At 28.9% G+C, this 14,941-nt stretch overlaps 1 long non-coding RNA gene across 1 annotated transcript; it reads left to right on the top strand.

The window, feature by feature from the left end:
• The first annotated feature begins 4,614 nt into the window (after window positions 1-4,614).
• On the top strand, window positions 4,615-6,153 carry LOC146873077 (uncharacterized). Its single transcript, XR_014982070.1, has 4 exons — window positions 4,615-5,034; window positions 5,125-5,295; window positions 5,633-5,696; window positions 5,840-6,153. It is a non-coding gene; the product is annotated as an uncharacterized LOC146873077 (long non-coding RNA).
• Window positions 6,154-14,941: the final 8,788 nt, after the last annotated feature.

Below are 14,941 nucleotides of genomic sequence, written 5' to 3'. Positions count from 1 at the left end.
GCGTTCGCGTTTAACGCAATTTTTGTTTTGTTTTTTTTTTATGGTCTGAACGCATAATAATAACAACAACATGACGCTTGAATTTAGACGAAATTTTTAAATATTTTTTAATATAATTTATTAAATAAAATTTTATAATAGTATCAAAAGTTATTTTTGTTTGTACACCTTTTGTTTGTTTGTTTGTTTGTTTTTATCTTTTCTTTCCGTTTCTTTTCTTTTCTTTTTTTTTTTCATATGTATTTTACACGCATATACACTGTAATTTCATCCGCGTTTCATCATTGATCTTACTTTATTAAATTCAATCTTCCCTTACCATGGCATCTTACCATAGGTAAATGTCATTTATTTCCATCAAAGAACGCTCCATTGCGTACGCTTGACCCTTTGTATGGTTATTCGATATACCAGAATGATATGCATTGTTAGCGAAATTTCTATAAATTCTTTGATATTGATATTACGAAAAGATATAAAGCACTTTCGGATAGTCAATGCATTCTCTAATTGTATTCTTAATTGGCAAACTATTGGAAATTATTAACGAACGTAACCAGTTATATAAAAAAAGAAAAAAAAAATAATATAATAATAAAAAAGATAAATGTTGTAGGGTATAAAAGTTATGGGATATAAAATATAAAATTATTTTAAAAAATAATGAAATTCATTTGTGATTAATCTTACAGATCATAATGTTTATGAGAAATCGTATGAGCTGAAAAGAGTTCATTCGTATTTTCATTATGATCTCTGTTTTATTTTTAAATGTCGTATAGTATTGTTTACGTTGTAAACAGTTCAACCAGACGAAATTGATATTTTAGTTGGATGACGCAGACGACATATATCTCTGAAATATAATCGTTTTTATCGGTCCAACAAGAATTTTGACCTCGATCATTTGTGGAAGTTCGGTTTGGGTTTACGATTGGGTTCAAGGACAAATAGCCTGGTGAAAAAGAAATGTATTATACTCGCAATGACTTGCTTCCAGGGACTTATCGATCCGTAATACGCAGTAATTAACCGGCCACGTTGCGGTACGAAGGATTCAGACGACCCTTCCGACTTTCGTAGAAAGTTTCTCTATTTAAAATAGGAAGCTCTCTCATTGTTTTCTTTCTTTCTTTCTTTCTTTCTTTCTTTCTTTTCTTTTTTTTTTTTACAATTTGCTAGCATGTTTAACTATATCAAATTGTTCAACAAACATCTAAGATATTTAATAAATTTTCAGAAAGAACGTACCAAAGAAAAATGAATCTTTTAATTGATGTTATGAGAATAAATGAAAATAGAAAAAAGAAAAGTCTTGAAACTTTCGATTGATTTTTATTTCATTTAATTCTACGAATTAGTACAAATTTCTAAACAAAACTTCCTCGTAAAAATTGATTAAATGAAATTTTAAAATAATAACTCAATTATTTTCATTATGCGATTTATCTCTCGGTAAAGAACACGCATTCACTCATGTTTAGATAGATGTTGTAGCACTCTGGTATCTTCTTAATATTATCCATCTAAGTAGATATATGTAATACGATAGATCGACAGGTTCGAATTGCCGTTTCGCTTCGTGTCCAATATAAAAGGAGTGAAAGGAATCAGTGTGTGACGTAATTCCTCTTACGTTATTGCGAGTACAACGAATACCGTCGGTCAGTTTCGGTAGCTGGGATATTGCAGGCAATTCGAACGTATCGAGTGCTCGGAATAGAAAAAGACTTTCACACGACCTGTATCTTTCAACTTAAATACAATCCCTTTTTTTTTTCTTTTTTTTTTTTTATTTCTAAGCACGTAATATAGCTCGCAGATATATTTGTTAATTCGTTCTTTTAAAAATACTTTCACGAAGGAACAAAATAAATAAAAAACAAAAAAGAAAGAAAAAAACGAGAAGAAAATATTTCGTCCTCTTTGATTACTCAACATATTCTTTTGATAAAAAATTCGAAACATTTATTCGTACATATATTTTATTTTGTTTTTAGAGAAAGTCAATGCATCTTATTGAACTTTTTTCATCAATTCTGAAAAAAAAGAAAGATTTGCGAGAATTCGTTGATGAATTTTCCATTTATCGAAGAAAGCAAAAACCGTCGAGATATCTATCTATGTGTATACCTCGAATGATCTTTCGACCACAACGTCGACTGCAAGTTTGCGGTTTTAAAATCATCCAAGCAGTCATTTCACTACGGCCTTCTTCTACTTCTCTATCTTCCATTTGCGTCAGTGCCCGTTAAGCATCACGGGATTGTCCAGTGAGACAACTTCTAACTCGATATAGTTATTGTTGCTATCATTATTTTATTTACTTCCTTGGACTGATTTAGTTAATAAAAAAACTTAAGATATGATTCATAGTTCAAAGTCGTAAGAAATTTTCTATAAAATTAACTCAACGACAACGTAGGCTTGATAAAATTATTATAATATTTCAAAATAAATTAGAAAAATTTAACGTTAATCGATCTGAAATTACTCAAATCGATCAATTTATGTCATTCATTCTTTTTAAACAGATTTTGATATTTGTTCATAAAACAAACTACATACGTATATATATTTTTAATCAGTCGATTCTTAATTATTATTACTCAGACATTAATTACTTAATAAATATTAATATTTATCATTATTATATACTTTCCAAGGGTGTTTTATTGTTGGATTTGGTAATAAATTATTGGTTGTTTTTTCACGAGATAAGAAAAAAAAATAAAAGAAGAAAGGAGGAAGAGAAAGGAACAATCATGGTCATGTCTAAACAAAGCTCGTGACATCAGGCAAGATAGCACGAATAACCTCGGATAGCCCGCATCAAATAGCGCCATTGGTCGAACATAGATTCGAACGAATCCCGTCGAAAGATAAATTGGAATTGTAAAGAAGGCCGCAATCCAGAATTTACGATATCTTATAGTACTCACCGAAAAGCAAAAGCTAACGTCGGTTTTATAGGTATGACCAATGTATATTTACTATGTACATATATAGAACACGTCTAGGAACCTGGAAAAAAAGAAAAAAGCTTTCACACGAAGAAGTAATATATATCTACATACATCTGAAAGCATCGAAAGGTGAAGGAAAGGCACACCCTAAAAGCGATTTGACTCACGAAATGGAAGGATAGTCGACACGCCCTTCTTTCTCGTATCTCAACCAGATGTTTCCTCGTTAATTAGTAGTAGTATATATTTTTATCAAATATATTGTGTAAGTCACGTAAAATGTATTTCATACAAGTAATTAACTTATTTTAATAACGATCTAAACAAGACGTCTAAGATTTTTATAAAAATAGAAATATTGAATTTTACATTCAAAAGAAACGATGTTAATTCCAATATTTTATGCTATGAAAGAGATTTTTCATACAGATATTATGAAATATTTTATATATATATATATATGTGTGTGTGTGTGTGTATATATCTGTTTATAGAGGGTATTTTAGAAATAGATGGTCAAACTATAAAAACACTTTTATTCATTGTAAGGATGAAAAAAATTATATAAACATGGGTCCGGAAACGCTTTCTCTCTAAGTTATAAACAGTTTTTATTTATAAAAGATTTTAAGAACATTCGAAACTGTTACAACATTTTAGACAGAAACTACTGAAAATGTTTTCCTTTTACGTTAATGCATGCCTTGCATTGACCATGCTGCATGGGTTGCCGATGCGAAGCATGTTGCTTAATGTAAATATAAAATGTTTATAACTTGAAAAGGAAGCGTTTTCGGATCCATGTTTATATGATTTTTTTTCCATCCTTACAGTGAGTTGAATATGCTCTTAAAGTTTAGTTATCTATTTCTGAAACATCCTGTATATTACATCTTACATATACTTATTTTATCTATATATATTATATAACGATTTCGTATAAATAATGATCATTACAAATGTTGTTTTTTCTCGGAAGCTTTAAATCTTTCGGTTTTATTTCATCGACATGGAATAAATTTATTTAGGTTTTAGATATTTATATAATGCTCGAAGGGAGAAAACCCTTTTCTAATCTATTTTCAAATATCTTTAATATTTATCCTATATGTTTTCACAACGATTTTAAGGTTGTTTCTTATGAGGCACGATGGAAAGAAAGCACCGTTGACATTTGCATTTTCTACCTGCCGAGAAACAGATTCTTCACGATTGAATTGACGTAACGACATGCGAAATACACTAATTATAAGTCACTCGGTCGGTTTCTTGTTTACTCACATCGAGCAAATAATGTTTTGGATAATATCAGTTATGGCAAGCAAACGAATCTTATCGATTAATTAATAGAAAGTTAAGAAGCGTTAAAGAAGATAAGTATCACACAACAAATGTTCTAAAAATATATATTAATAATTTATATTCTCAATCTTTTTCTTATTTTTTCTTTCCCTTTTTTCTTTCTTAACAGTAAAAGTAATAGAAAGTAATGGAAAGAACGGAAAATCGTAAAAAAAAAAACTGATTTGTCAAACTTTAATATACAAAATTAATTAAAAACAAAAATAAAGAAAATATAATCCGAAAAATTAAAAATAGTGAAAAATATCTTTTGTCTATGAAAGGAATTAACGGTTTCATTTAGTTACCATTTATTTATGTTTCTCTTTGTGTAATCATCGAATATCATCATCGGATATCGTCAAGTAAATGTCAAAAATAACATACAACTTGTTAGAATAGATGTATTCTCTTCGAGAAGACCATAGTAGGTACATACGCGCGCGCGCGCGCATGTGTGTGTATGGACGTGTTTGTGACTTGTTGACTTTTCGATAAGAGTCATCGCAAATTCAAGATAACAAAAAGAAAAGTAAGTATTGTTTTTTTTCTCTTTTTTATGGAAAAGGAAACTCGTATGTATGCACATAAATACATATATATAGGAAGAATTTATACATATATATAGAAGGTATATGTAGGAAGAATTTAGATGGAAGTAGGGTCTCGTAAAGAAAGAAAGACATGGCCGTCGACAGACGTAAATTGATTTTCGAAGCCTCGAATGGTAGATATGTTCGTGTAGAAACGAAGACGATGTGTCTTTTCCGTCTCCTTCTATCTTACTATCACCCTCTCTCTATTTTTTTTTTTTTAGGTCACAACTCAGACGCTCGATGGCTCACTCGAGCACGTTAGTCACGATCTCGAATTAACGATTAGTTAGTTCGAAGCATCGTTAAAGTCGTCGAACGATATCAGGCACGAAAAATTCGCAAGAAAGTTTACTCGGTCTTAAAAAAAAATCTTCAGAAATCTTTAAACTCACGTATGTCCTTAATGATTGGTTTCATTTACGAAGAAGACTATCACATACAACTTCTATATATATAATAGTCTTTCATAATCTTGTTACATAAAAAAAAAAACAAAAAAAAAAAAAAAAAAAAAAAAAAAAGAAAGAAAGACAAAAGAACTTTTATTTTGTTATTTTTAGAAATACTTTTACAATTTTAATTATCTTTATTATTTATCGTAAATTTAATTATGCTAGAAAGTTAAGATCATTTTTATATTTTATTCATATAATAATACGAGTTATTTCAATATTTCAAGATATCATGCAAAAATCTCTTTTATCAATGTTATATATTTTGTAACTTTAGGCATTAAGAATTCAATGAAAAAAGAACTAAATTTATCGAGATCATGTGGATCTATACTACATGTGTAAGTACTATATAATATATATATGTATATATATATACATATATATTCTTGTAAAATATAGTAAATAATAAGGTCCCTATAACGAAGTGTTTATTTTCTAACATGGCTAATGTAAACTTTCCTTTGGCACGTAAAACAACAAGACCTCATTCGAAGACGTTGAAGAGGATGTGGATGTTATAGGCAGAGTGCAAAACCGTAGAAAAGATCGAAATCGTTTAGAATCCACTCCGAAGAAGGCTCTTCTCTTGGGAATAGTTGTACGATAAGCAACCTTAATACGTTCTTGTCATTTTACTTTAAACATATCGAACAAACCGACCTCATAATATTTATTTCGATAGATAAAAAATTGTAACTTATTTCGTAAAGTAACAAAAATTATTAGATATGGAATTTTTTTCTCTGATAATATAACTTAAGATGTAATTTATTTTTTTTAATTTAATTCGATATATTTTCAATGATACGAACTATATAAAATAAGATGATCTATTAAATTATTCTTTGTAATTTCATAATAACGAAATATAATAACATTTTCTATAAAATTATTTATATTTCGTTTCAAAAATAGACTTTATTAAAAATCAAATTTAACAATAATTTTAATATTCTATTCGTTTATAAATGGTAGTATGAATTATGATCGATACATTTGGAGGAGCTCTGGATCACGTACAAAATTCTTGCGAGATTTTGGCAAATCCTATTTGGTTTCATCCTGGCGGACGATCGTTTGCGGCCATTTTAAACACTTTCAAGTATTACAGGATTACACACCGCATCATGGCAGTTGCCAAACAAGAGACACGGTTTCAACGAAGTAATATTAAAGATATTTATTTTTAGAAACACTCATCACTTTTTTATGACCATTTTCTATTATTATTCTACCGTTTAACTGATCCAACAATTCTTGTAACCTAATGATAACTATATTCATCTGAAGTGGATTACGTCAACACCTTAATTTTTTTTCGGCTTTCTACTATGTTGACTTTTGATATTTCCTTTTTAACGAATGAGAAACAGAAGAGAACGAATAAATTTTGCCTAACATTTTTACAGTTTTTTTATTATCACAGTAGAAGCATGAATAAGATTTATAGCAGGATAGATTCTTTCTTTCTTTTGAAAGATGATATCTCGATGGATTTATATCACGAGTATTTCACGGAAATGTCGGACCTTGGGTATTACAATGAAAAAAATTTCGATTTGATAGGATCGAAAGACGTTTTAGATTACGTCTCGTTCATCAAATTGACATTTTTTTCTTATATTTTCAATCCCTGAATATCGTATCAAGAGAAACATATTGAGAGACGAATTCCATGAGTCTGTATAGTTAGCACTTACGTACGTTCAGAGAGAAAGAGAAAGAGAGAGAGAGAATTAGCCCGATTATACGGTTAGGCCGATCGTCCGGGTGATTTTCTCGCGGTGCGTTAACTTCCGAGAACGATGGGTGATTATCGGAACGAGCAAAAGCATCGTTGTTGCTAATAAAAGCCACCTTTCGCATATTTCCATCGCTTATCCTTCTGCGATGCGCTTTTAACACGACTTGCTCAGTAAATGCAGGAGGTGTCTATACAGTATGAGAAAGGACAAAGATAACGAATCCAATTAAGATGATATTTTACGAAGTTGAAAATCAATTTATTTGTTTTATTTCTTTTTTTGTTTTCTTTAAATCTCCTATTTATAACCCTCAAATGTACAAAAATTTATAACACATTAATATAATTTAATGCACAATGTAACATATATGTAACTAAATAATTTTCTGTTAAATTGTTAACCAAAAGTAATTATGATAATGTAATATTTTATGTTATCTATTATCTCATAGACAATTTTTTTTCGGAAATATTTGATAAATCATACATTAAATCGTATTTTCAAGAATTCACATTGGAATTCGATAAATTGAATTTTTCTTTAATCATAGATTTGAAATAATTAAAAACCGATGAAATATATATCGCATGGAAGAAAAAAATATTTGATATAGGTACGATATTAAAAAAAGATTTGATTTGTTAAAACGAAAGATTGCTATTCGTTAAATATTAAATAAATTTTAAAAATTATATTAAAAGAAAATAAAAAAGTTTTTAGGACTCATTTTGCTGAAGAAGCTTTCATTTTTGAATACTTCGTTTTCATGAAGCTTGGCACGATTTGGAAAGAAAACAAAGTACTTGATCCACGTTGTACGTTTTAGAATCGGTGCCAAGGTAGCGGAAGCTGTAGAAAAGCTATACATGCCGTACTCGTCCGTTGGGATTCTAATGACGATTATCGTTGAAATAAGCTCGAATCCCTCCACGTTTAACTAACGCGTCATCAACTGTATTTAAAAATATCGTTGTGACTCTCAAGAGAGACATTGGATGGAGGGGGCGCCGACGAAAGTTCAAATTTCTTAGTTCTTTGTTGTGTCCGCGTAATACGTTTATTTGGATTCTCGGGGGCATCGCTTCGAAGTCTCGCTTTCGAGACGTTCAAAGAGATTTCTTTGACATTTTTCGTCATTGCAATATATCTCGATGATATTATTTTACATCAATATGATTCATTTATTCGTTGTTGTTTTAACATGTCATTTTAAATACGATAATATACAAAATAAATTTAATGTTCTTTTCCTTTCTTTCTTTTATTCATTTTTTTTTTCTTTCAAATGAAAAAATATAATTTTAACCACATAAATTCAATGATATTTTCAGACAAATTTAATAAAAAATATGATACACAGAGATATTGAAAAAACAGTAACATCACAATGAGATAAAATTTTACGACCATATAGATATAGCATATACATATATATCTATATGTGTATGTATGTACATGTATTACATGTAATACGTCGATATTTATCGACATAAATAAAAATCTTATAGATTACATCGTATCGTTGTTTATTAACTAATCAGATATTATCGAGAGTGAATAATCGAATTATCCTTTTGATAATGTTGTTAAGGATATTAAGGAACTTTAATATTAATATAATAAAAACGATTTCTGAAATATTACAAAATTTAGATAATTTTGTATAATCAGACTATTCTACATAGCATCGACAACGACGTTGGAATAAATATATCTACATATGTAAGTATGTATGTTATATGTGAGACGCACCGATGCGAATCAACTTTCCACGTTCTAGATGTTTCACTCTTCACGTTCTAATTAGACGATGCGTCGAGCGGCTTCCGCTTCTACGTCAAAGAGTCGCCTTTGTTGAGTGCTTTCGTCGTAAATAAATATAATGTTGATTACAAAGACGAGAACGGAATTAATACGTAAGCGTTTATCACGGAACAAGGGTCACCTTTTCTTTTCTCCGAATATTTTCTTTTTTTTAAAACTCGGAGATTAATCATTATCATTTTGAAAATTTCTTTATTAAATCAATATCAATTTATTTATCCTTAATTATTCATAATAAATATGAATAATTAAGGCTAAATAGATTTATACGTTGTAACAAGTACATACATTCGTATAAAAAGGAAATAATTAATATATATTTTTATACATTTATATTTTTATGTATACAAATTCTCGATTAAGTGCTAAAATAATTAAAGTTCTATTATTACGTGATTTTTTTTTATCAATGTTTTGTTTGTAATTAAAACTCGCTGCTTCATTATGCTCAATCAATATTCATTCTTGTTGCTTTTTTTTTCTTTTTTCTCAAACTTTTCAATATGTTCATTAGGAGTTTGGAATTCATCGGCGCCAAAAGTTCAACGCAGAGGCGCTTATCTGTATGTTCTCCTCCGCAAGATTCAGAAAATGCGTGGGACGTGACTCATGAAAGTAGTCGTGAATGCCAGAAAGGACCATGGTTCTCGTTCGAGGCACGCTATCTCGAGTTGCTTCTCGCTCGTCTCACTTCCTGGTTGATTAGAGTCGACGTTGGACGACAGTTCGACGCAGCATCAGTGTTCTACTCGAAAAGAGCATGCATCATCCCGTAACAGCACTCTCTGCCGACAACGACCATAATGCTGTGTGAAAGAACAAAGTAAAGAAAGAAAGAAAGAAATGAAAAAGAAGAGGAAAAAAAAGAAAGGGAACAAAAGAAAAAAGAGAAATCAAGACCGTTTCTCGATAGTCTTACGGCGGATGTTTGACTCATCATTATATTTTATCGAAGCATTAATAATCTCAAACCTTTTTAGAATTAACCGCGTTATTCCCGTTAATTTTATTCTTTCGATAGTTCGATTATAAGCTTCGACTTTTCGGTAATTTATTATTTTTCTTTTTACTCTTTCTCTTTATTTCAATGATGAGAAATATTGTTATTAACTTTTGAATTAATTAAAAGTCAGTTTCCTGCATTTGTATCGGGAACGCGTTAAGAGAAAAAGAAAAAAAAAGAGATAGAGAAAGAGAGTGAGAGAGAGAGAGAGAGAGAGAGAGAGAGAGAGAGAGAGAGAGAGAGAAATGAATTCCCGCTGAACGGGTCTACTTTCACGAATCGATCCATCGAATTTTTCGTTCCGCAAGATTTTACGAAAGCGTCCGACTTTCCTCGTCACGGCCTATCGAGGAAATCTAGTTAGTTTGCATGTTTCTCTGGAGGATTCGGAGATTTAAAAAAATGTTTGCTTTTCGATCATTTCCATATACATTTGTATGTATCTCGTTTGAAAGAAACATATGTCGAAAATGAACCAATAGTTTTTGCATTTCGTTTATCACGTTTATTTTTAGAAGCTTAGAAATCCTCATGAATGTATAAAAAGGAATGAAAATTAACAAGAGAATAATTTATGTTTCGAATAGATGATGAATTGTCCATTTCTCGAGAAAAATAATTTAACTCAATATTCATATATATATATATATATATATATATATATATATATATATATATATATGAATAAGATACACGATTAAGTATCTGTATAGTTAAATTGTGTGTGTATATATATATATATATATATATATATATATATACACGCACATCACATATAGGTAAATAAATCAGCAACGATATGAAGATTTCGTGTTTTAGCGTAAAGCAGTATGGCTAAACCGGAAATTCGATATCACACCGAGCTTGTAACTTTAAGCCAAGTACTCTGTTTATGATATGTATTTGTACATGATTTATAGAGAAAATTGCTAAGCATCATATATATATGTAATATATATATATATTCTATATATTACATGGTTATATTTTCTACGACTCTCCTATATACTCTTCTTCATCTGATCTTTTTGTGAATATAAATTCTGCTTTAAATAAGAAAATAACAAAATTTAATAATAAATCAAATATATATATATATATATATATCATAATTAAAAAAAATATATTCATATATTTGACATATTAAACATATTTCATATGTATTTGATTAGAGAATATATTATGTATACATACACATATTTATTTAACATAATTTATAAACAGAGATACCTATGTATATTCAAAAACTTTACATAAAATATATGTAAAATGTATACATATATATATATATATATATTTATTTTTTCTTTTTTCGTTTTTAGTTTTTATTTAAATTTCGTCCTTAACCATAACTAATCTCACATTTATGCGGAAAAATTTAACTATTTGAAATCGGTTCATCGTTTCTCCCGATAAAGCGACGTTCTCAGTGTCGACATCTAATTAAATAAGAGCCGTGACTGCTCTGGTTCGTATCGTGGCCTCGCGAAGGAGCTCTCACGATCCGATTGCACCGACCAACGGCCTGGAATTCGTCTGAATTGAAGTATAAAGAGAGCGCGAGAGAAGTCAAACGTGTTCATGAATCGTCAGACAGTTGCGAGAAATTTTCTACAATCTGATTATTTGTTGTTCTTACTCAAAAATTCGTGGAACATTATTTAATTTGAAATAAAATTTATATAACTTTCAAAAGTATCCGAATATTTTTTTCGTTGGCTATATGTATATGCAAATTTCAACCCGTTCACATTTTGAATGATAATTAACATATTAAATTTTATTTAATTTCTATTAATTAAAATTAAGTAATTAAATAATTTTTGATTATTATTTCTCTAATTACAAATTCTATTATTTCAATAATTAATAATTTAATCAATAATAATCATTTTAATTAATTTGTCAAGAATATGACATTTAAAGAGTATCTCGTTGATCAAACCGAAGTTGAAACAAGAATAGTTAATCTTCAAATTGCAGTCGAACTAGCACGAGAAGTTTCTAGAGTTTAAACTCGTTCAAAATGCATGATCGAGTTAATCAACCGTGTGCGTTCTACATATATACATATATATATATATATATATATATATATATATATATATATATACATATAATAGGGTTGCAAATTCCATGTCTCTTTAATACGTTAGTTCACGACGTATTAATGTATGTATACATTATCGTTCGTATCATCGTGTCGATAATAATGCTGATATTCTTCCTTGGAGGAGTTGATACGAATATATATGTACATACATATACATATATATATATATGTATGGCCGACTTTTACGTGACGTTATCGTACGAATCGCATAGTTGTGCGATTACGTGATCACGGATATATCATATATTGTGTTTGCGATTGTCTACGTAGCGCGCTCCAAAGATGATATCGCTAAGCATGACTATGCACAGCATTATAATTTTTGAATAAGTATTATCGAGAAGATTCGATGACTTTAAATGTTCAAAATAGTACGTATGCATCTATACCATCTTTATTTATATCAAAAAATGGGAACAATCTCGTGCGGGACTACCAAAGCAATTATTTTGCAGATTTGTTCGGTATGAAGGATTAGATCATATAGTAACAATTTTTTTATTGAAGATCAAGTAACAGAAGAAATTTCAAAGTCAAATTCATTTTTTTTAATGGCACTATATATTTTCCTTTTATAGTTAGACGAATTTAACAATGTACATTATGAGATAATTTATTATTGTAAAATGTTTCAAAGTATATTATAAACTTATAAGTTCTTAAGAAATATAATCTCGTATCATTTATAATATAAATCATCATATGAATGCGGGCTATTAACCTGCATGTTGTAAACAAAGGACGACCTATTTAAGAAATCAATTTCGTTTATTCAGATCGGTAATTTAGCATAAAGGTTCGTCCCTTATTTATAACAATATTATATTGTATTATATTGCATTATATTGTATTATGTCGTATTATACTATATTAAATAATGTATTATAATATAGCATAATTTATATGTTAAAATAAATATTCGTATAATTATTAAGTATGTGCTATGTATTATTAATATAATGAAAATAAAAAAGTTTAATATGAAAAGAAATCCAATGTATTCTAAATCCAAAATTATTTTTTATCCTATTATTATTCTCATTTTATCCAAAAAATTGACACACCTACTTCAAATTCTGCACAAAGCGAAAATTTTTCCCGCAAATCGAGATTTGTATCCGGATCACATGACGAACAAAGAAGTGGCACGTAAAATTCGTCCACCTTCTAATAAGTTATACTAATCTGTTTAAAATTTCAAATTCCAAACAGATAGAAAATATTTCCCGTAAACCGAGGTTTGTATCGGGATCGCATAATGTGCGAAGAGATTGCTCCACTTCCTGGTAAGTTATTCTTTCCTGTTTAAAATTTTAAATGGCACCTAAAATATGGTACCTCCCATTTCATGTGATCCTTATACGAAATTTGATTTGCTGGAGAAAATTTTGATTTTGAAATAAATAAGTTAATTTTTTGGATAAGAAGAATGATGATAGAATTTAATGAAAAACACATTGGATTTCTTTTATGTTAATCATTTTTATTTTCATTTTTATTAGTAATACATAGCAACTACATTGTATTTAATACTTATATTTATGAAATCTATATTTTATCATATAAATTGTGCTATAGTATAATACAATTTATTTTACAATATAATATAATATAATATGATATAATACTGTTGTAAACGAAAGATGAACTTTTATGTTTCTGAAATTACCGATCTAAATAAATGAAATTGGTTTTTGTAAGTAGTTCGACCTAACTTTATGTATTCGGCCTTTACAACATGCAGCCTAAAAGCCAGCAATTTGTTACTATAATTCTTAAGAATTCACAAGTTTATAATATAATTTATAACATTTTATAATAATAAATTACTATTTATTGCTTTTAAAAGTTACATGACGATATAAACGATTAATTCTTTTTTTTTTTAATTTATAATTAATAATTTGCAAAATTTATGATTCATCATTTTTAAAATCCGAATAATTGGCAATTTATTGTATATGTCTTATACTTCTTATAAAAAGAGTCGAGAGACATTGAGGAGGAAAAGTCTCGTGATCCAAGGACCGTTTCAAGGGTGAATGAAGAGGCTTAAGTTCGAATGACAAAAGTCGTGCCACTCCGCCAGTATTCTTCTCTCCCGCTACCTTCTTGTCTCTTCTCCTTCATTCGCTTCTACGTGACTGTTTATCTATCCGCAATGTGAGCTCGTACCCTTCGTTTTACTATCGTCTTCAGGTCTGATATTTTTCCCACTCCAACTATTTCTCTTCGGCTTCGAGGGTTGCCCTAAAAGAAACATCTGCATCCATGCAAGATGATCGTAGATTCGAACGGACGGACGGACCGACCCTTCTAACAACCAAAAATAGAAACTATTATGGCAGAGCATCTGCCATCGACAGAGAGAAGAGGGTGCAAGAAAAAGAGAAAAATGGCCTTCAGTGAAATACGGAATGGTATGTGCTTATTCTCTTACGAAACAGAAATGATTCTGAAATAATGCCAATAACATTGACATGAGTTTTATAATTATAGTGTAACATCAATCTTGTTTGGTTTTTTGATCGAGCAAATTTCGAACTTAAACAGGTTATTTGATATTAATGATGGTTTTGATATATATATATATATATATATATATATATATATATATATACTCATCTAGTATGAAAAGAAATTCATTATTAACCAACTCATTCATTATTAAACGTTTATTATTTTTTATTAATCTGTATATTTAGCAATAAAAATGATTGGTTTCAATTGATTTTTTCTAAATATTTATACATCGAAATAATTTTTGGTAGTTCTTGTTTTATAATAAAAATTGTTATTGTTTTATAATAAAAAAAGTTCTTGTTTTATAATAAAAATTGTGTTAACATATGTATGTAAAGATATATGTATATACATAATTATTTATTTAATTATGAT

This window comes from Vespa mandarinia, chromosome 4, assembly GCF_050613455.1.
Source record: "Vespa mandarinia isolate Hongniang chromosome 4, ASM5061345v1, whole genome shotgun sequence".
Classification (NCBI taxonomy): domain Eukaryota; kingdom Metazoa; phylum Arthropoda; class Insecta; order Hymenoptera; family Vespidae; genus Vespa; species Vespa mandarinia.
Note: the sequence above shows the minus strand (reverse complement) of the source record. Positions and strands in the feature narration are given on the sequence as shown.